A 6000-nucleotide genomic window follows, 5' to 3' on the forward strand; every position below is an offset into this window, starting at 1 on the left:
TCTGTGACTTACAGACTTCTTCAGTGTCAAGTGCTCGACTGAAGAAAACCTCGCATTCGTTGTGGTATTTATACTAGAAGTGTATGTGTAGGTACGTGTGTGGGTAAAAGTGTAGGTATAAAAATGTAGGTACAAAATTGTAGGTACAGTTTTATAAAAAAGGGGTGTATCTACCTGTTAGAAAACAGGGTGTCAATAAGATACCTAAAGCTAGGAAAATTCCTACCGATTTGGTAGGTAGTCAATTGGTGTTTGTTGTGTTATTTTTTTCCTGCCGATTTGGTAGGTAGTCAATTTGTGTTTTGTGTATTGTGTAATGTTTTGTGTGTGTTAGGTAAAAATTTAAACAGCCACGTGTACCCATTGCCCTGATCCTTGTTAAGTAGTTTTTTATTGTTTTGTTTGTAAATTTCTAAACTTTCTGCAACATCAAGTTTCCATGGGTTTGTAATGTGTCGTAAGAGTTTAATATTTGAAGTATTCAAAAAATGTCCTTCATTGAAAATATGTTCAGCAACTTTAGATTTAAAATGGTGAATGAGTCCCTTGTCTGTGTCTTTGTGTGCTTTTGATACTTCCGTTATGTGTTCTTTGAATCGTGTGTTGAGTGTGCGTTTTGTTTGTCCTATGTATATTTTGTCACAGTGATTACATGTTATTTTGTAAACACCAGATTTTGTTAAGTTGTCCAACGGGTCTTTCGTAGATCCTAAGAGAGTTTGAAGTTGGTTAGCTTTGCTTGTGAAAACTAATTCAAAACCAAACTTTCTGAGAATTGGTCGGAGTTTTTTGGTGTCATTGTTGTAGTTCACAATTATCCGTTTAAGTGTAGGTTCTGTCCGTGTCAGTGTAGTCAAAGAACGTCTGTATTGTTGTTGTGTCTTTTTGTTGATGATCTGTTGTATTGTTTGTTTTGTGTAACCGTTCAACTGTGCTGTTTCGAAAATGTAATTAAGTTCTTTCGTTTTTCCTGTTTCACTAAGTGGAAGTGTCTGCATTCGGTGTATCATGTGATTGAAGGATGCAATTTTGTGTTGATGTGAGTGATTTGATGAATTTGGAATAGTGCGTTGAGTGTGTGTCGGTTTTCTGTAAATTTCGAAGGAAAGTGTTGATTCTTGTTTTACGATGAGTATGTCCAAAAATGGTAGTTGGTTGTTCTGTTCAATTTCACAAGTGAATTCGATGTTTTTGTGTGCATTATTGATATTGTTCAAGATTTCAGGTAAAAGATGTTTCTTAACAATGCTAAACACGTCGTCAACGTATCTCCACCAGACTTCAGGAAGCTGTTTGTTGTTTTCTAAGCGTTTTTCCAAATTTGCCATAAAAATTTCACTTAAAAATGGAGAAAGTGGATTGCCCATGGGGGCACCATTAAGTTGTTTGTAGGTTTCATTTCTGAACGAAAAATAATTTTCTTCCATACAAAGTTTGGTTAATTTGATGTATGTACGAACTTTCTTAATCCAATCTGAATCTGAATCTTCATATTGGTTCAGAAGCCAATCTTCTAGTAGGTTAATGGCCTCTTTAACTGGAATGCTTGGAAAAAGTGATTTAACGTCGAATGAAACTAAAATTTCATCGTCGTTAACGGATAAATTCTGTACTAGTTCTGTGAATTGTTCGGAATTCTTGACAGATCTACTGTGAAATTTTTTAGGCATGTTTTGGAATTCTTGTACTAAATATTTGGCAATTTTGTGTGTAGGTGAACCAATGGCTGAAACAATCTCACGCATTTCATTTCCAGGTTTATGAACTTTGGGAAGTCCTTTTATTCTTGGCAATGAAGGGTTAGATTCTTTCAGGCTTTTAATGACGCTTCCTAAAACTGGTGTAGACTCTTTGAGAGTTTTGTCAACACGTCTTACTAATCCTGGAAGAGGATCAGTACGTTGTTTTCGGTAAGGTCCATTTTGAATCTTGTTATTCATTATTTCATCATAGTCCTCTTTGTTCATGATTACTGTTTTGTTTCCTTTGTCAGCTTTCAGATAGAAAACTGGTTTCTGGTTAAGTTCTTTGATTATTCGTTGTTCTTTCAGGTGTTCTTTGTTCAATTTGTTTTGTTGTGTGTTTTGAATAGTGTTAGCTGTTTGTGTTCTGATTTCTTGAATCTGTGGTGTCTGTAAATTGTTCGTGTTGATAGCTGTTTCAATGTCGATTATGGTTTGTGTTGAATCTGGTTTAGAGTGTACTGCGTAGTTAAGACCTTTGTTGAGAAGGGTCAACTGTTCTTCCGTAAACTGTTCGGAAGAGCGATTGACCACTAACCCAGTTAGTTCTTGTGTTGTGTTTTGTGGTTGTGTAGAAGAACATGTAAACTTTGGATTTTGCATCTTTAATGCTTTAAGTTTTTTATCTAGTAATTTCCTTTTTCTTTCTGATTCACAAAATTCTGCAACTTTTACTTTTGTTAGAAAATTAGGGAAAGATTCAGGATAATCTTTCGCTAACTTTAAATGGAGAGAATAACATTCCAAAGTTTTCATGTTGATCTTGCTGTGTAGTTTTTTGATGCTTTCTTTGATGAGTGTTTGTTCAAGTGTCTTTACTATGTTGGGGTTTGTGGCTGTTTTAACTTTTACCTTGTGACTTATGGGAGTAAGCCTGTACTTTACACACTTCTTGAGAAACGCGATATCCTTGTGTAATCCTGCGATGGTCTTCTTCAACTCGATGAACTTATTCGGCTCTGACTTTGGCTTGGTTGCCATCTTCACTTTACTATTACTTTAGAGCTTTTAGTAGAACTTGTTACTTCAGACTCTAGTTTAATTTAAAAACACTTCACTAATACTTTACTTTTGCAAAAGAAAATAAAAAATGAATAACTCTTTTAAAGAAAAACTAGAAAGGACGAGCAAATTCCTTTTAATTCTACTACTGTGCTTATCTTCGGACAGATAGGCCTATTTCGTCTGTGACTTACAGACTTCTTCAGTGTCACACCTACCTAACACACACAAAACATTACACAATACACAAAACACAAATTGACTACCTACCAAATCGGCAGGAAAAAAATAACACAACAAACACCAATTGACTACCTACCAAATCGGTAGGAATTTTCCTAGCTTTAGGTATCTTATTGACACCCTGTTTTCTAACAGGTAGATACACCCCTTTTTTATAAAACTGTACCTACAATTTTGTACCTACATTTTTATACCTACACTTTTACCCACACACGTACCTACACATACACTTCTAGTATAAATACCACAACGAATGCGAGGTTTTCTTCAGTCGAGCACTTGACACTGAAGAAGTCTGTAAGTCACAGACGAAATAGGCCTATCTGTCCGAAGATAAGCACAGTAGTAGAATTAAAAGGAATTTGCTCGTCCTTTCTAGTTTTTCTTTAAAAGAGTTATTCATTTTTTATTTTCTTTTGCAAAAGTAAAGTATTAGTGAAGTGTTTTTAAATTAAACTAGAGTCTGAAGTAACAAGTTCTACTAAAAGCTCTAAAGTAATAGTAAAGTGAAGATGGCAACCAAGCCAAAGTCAGAGCCGAATAAGTTCATCGAGTTGAAGAAGACCATCGCAGGATTACACAAGGATATCGCGTTTCTCAAGAAGTGTGTAAAGTACAGGCTTACTCCCATAAGTCACAAGGTAAAAGTTAAAACAGCCACAAACCCCAACATAGTAAAGACACTTGAACAAACACTCATCAAAGAAAGCATCAAAAAACTACACAGCAAGATCAACATGAAAACTTTGGAATGTTATTCTCTCCATTTAAAGTTAGCGAAAGATTATCCTGAATCTTTCCCTAATTTTCTAACAAAAGTAAAAGTTGCAGAATTTTGTGAATCAGAAAGAAAAAGGAAATTACTAGATAAAAAACTTAAAGCATTAAAGATGCAAAATCCAAAGTTTACATGTTCTTCTACACAACCACAAAACACAACACAAGAACTAACTGGGTTAGTGGTCAATCGCTCTTCCGAACAGTTTACGGAAGAACAGTTGACCCTTCTCAACAAAGGTCTTAACTACGCAGTACACTCTAAACCAGATTCAACACAAACCATAATCGACATTGAAACAGCTATCAACACGAACAATTTACAGACACCACAGATTCAAGAAATCAGAACACAAACAGCTAACACTATTCAAAACACACAACAAAACAAATTGAACAAAGAACACCTGAAAGAACAACGAATAATCAAAGAACTTAACCAGAAACCAGTTTTCTATCTGAAAGCTGACAAAGGAAACAAAACAGTAATCATGAACAAAGAGGACTATGATGAAATAATGAATAACAAGATTCAAAATGGACCTTACCGAAAACAACGTACTGATCCTCTTCCAGGATTAGTAAGACGTGTTGACAAAACTCTCAAAGAGTCTACACCAGTTTTAGGAAGCGTCATTAAAAGCCTGAAAGAATCTAACCCTTCATTGCCAAGAATAAAAGGACTTCCCAAAGTTCATAAACCTGGAAATGAAATGCGTGAGATTGTTTCAGCCATTGGTTCACCTACACACAAAATTGCCAAATATTTAGTACAAGAATTCCAAAACATGCCTAAAAAATTTCACAGTAGATCTGTCAAGAATTCCGAACAATTCACAGAACTAGTACAGAATTTATCCGTTAACGACGATGAAATTTTAGTTTCATTCGACGTTAAATCACTTTTTCCAAGCATTCCAGTTAAAGAGGCCATTAACCTACTAGAAGATTGGCTTCTGAACCAATATGAAGATTCAGATTCAGATTGGATTAAGAAAGTTCGTACATACATCAAATTAACCAAACTTTGTATGGAAGAAAATTATTTTTCGTTCAGAAATGAAACCTACAAACAACTTAATGGTGCCCCCATGGGCAATCCACTTTCTCCATTTTTAAGTGAAATTTTTATGGCAAATTTGGAAAAACGCTTAGAAAACAACAAACAGCTTCCTGAAGTCTGGTGGAGATACGTTGACGACGTGTTTAGCATTGTTAAGAAACATCTTTTACCTGAAATCTTGAACAATATCAATAATGCACACAAAAACATCGAATTCACTTGTGAAATTGAACAGAACAACCAACTACCATTTTTGGACATACTCATCGTAAAACAAGAATCAACACTTTCCTTCGAAATTTACAGAAAACCGACACACACTCAACGCACTATTCCAAATTCATCAAATCACTCACATCAACACAAAATTGCATCCTTCAATCACATGATACACCGAATGCAGACACTTCCACTTAGTGAAACAGGAAAAACGAAAGAACTTAATTACATTTTCGAAACAGCACAGTTGAACGGTTACACAAAACAAACAATACAACAGATCATCAACAAAAAGACACAACAACAATACAGACGTTCTTTGACTACACTGACACGGACAGAACCTACACTTAAACGGATAATTGTGAACTACAACAATGACACCAAAAAACTCCGACCAATTCTCAGAAAGTTTGGTTTTGAATTAGTTTTCACAAGCAAAGCTAACCAACTTCAAACTCTCTTAGGATCTACGAAAGACCCGTTGGACAACTTAACAAAATCTGGTGTTTACAAAATAACATGTAATCACTGTGACAAAATATACATAGGACAAACAAAACGCACACTCAACACACGATTCAAAGAACACATAACGGAAGTATCAAAAGCACACAAAGACACAGACAAGGGACTCATTCACCATTTTAAATCTAAAGTTGCTGAACATATTTTCAATGAAGGACATTTTTTGAATACTTCAAATATTAAACTCTTACGACACATTACAAACCCATGGAAACTTGATGTTGCAGAAAGTTTAGAAATTTACAAACAAAACAATAAAAAACTACTTAACAAGGATCAGGGCAATGGGTACACGTGGCTGTTTAAATTTTTACCTAACACACACAAAACATTACACAATACACAAAACACAAATTGACTACCTACCAAATCGGCAGGAAAAAAATAACACAACAAACACCAATTGACTACCTACCAAATCGGTAG

This window comes from Aedes albopictus, chromosome 3 (genome assembly GCF_035046485.1).
Source record: "Aedes albopictus strain Foshan chromosome 3, AalbF5, whole genome shotgun sequence".
Lineage (NCBI taxonomy): Eukaryota > Metazoa > Arthropoda > Insecta > Diptera > Culicidae > Aedes > Aedes albopictus.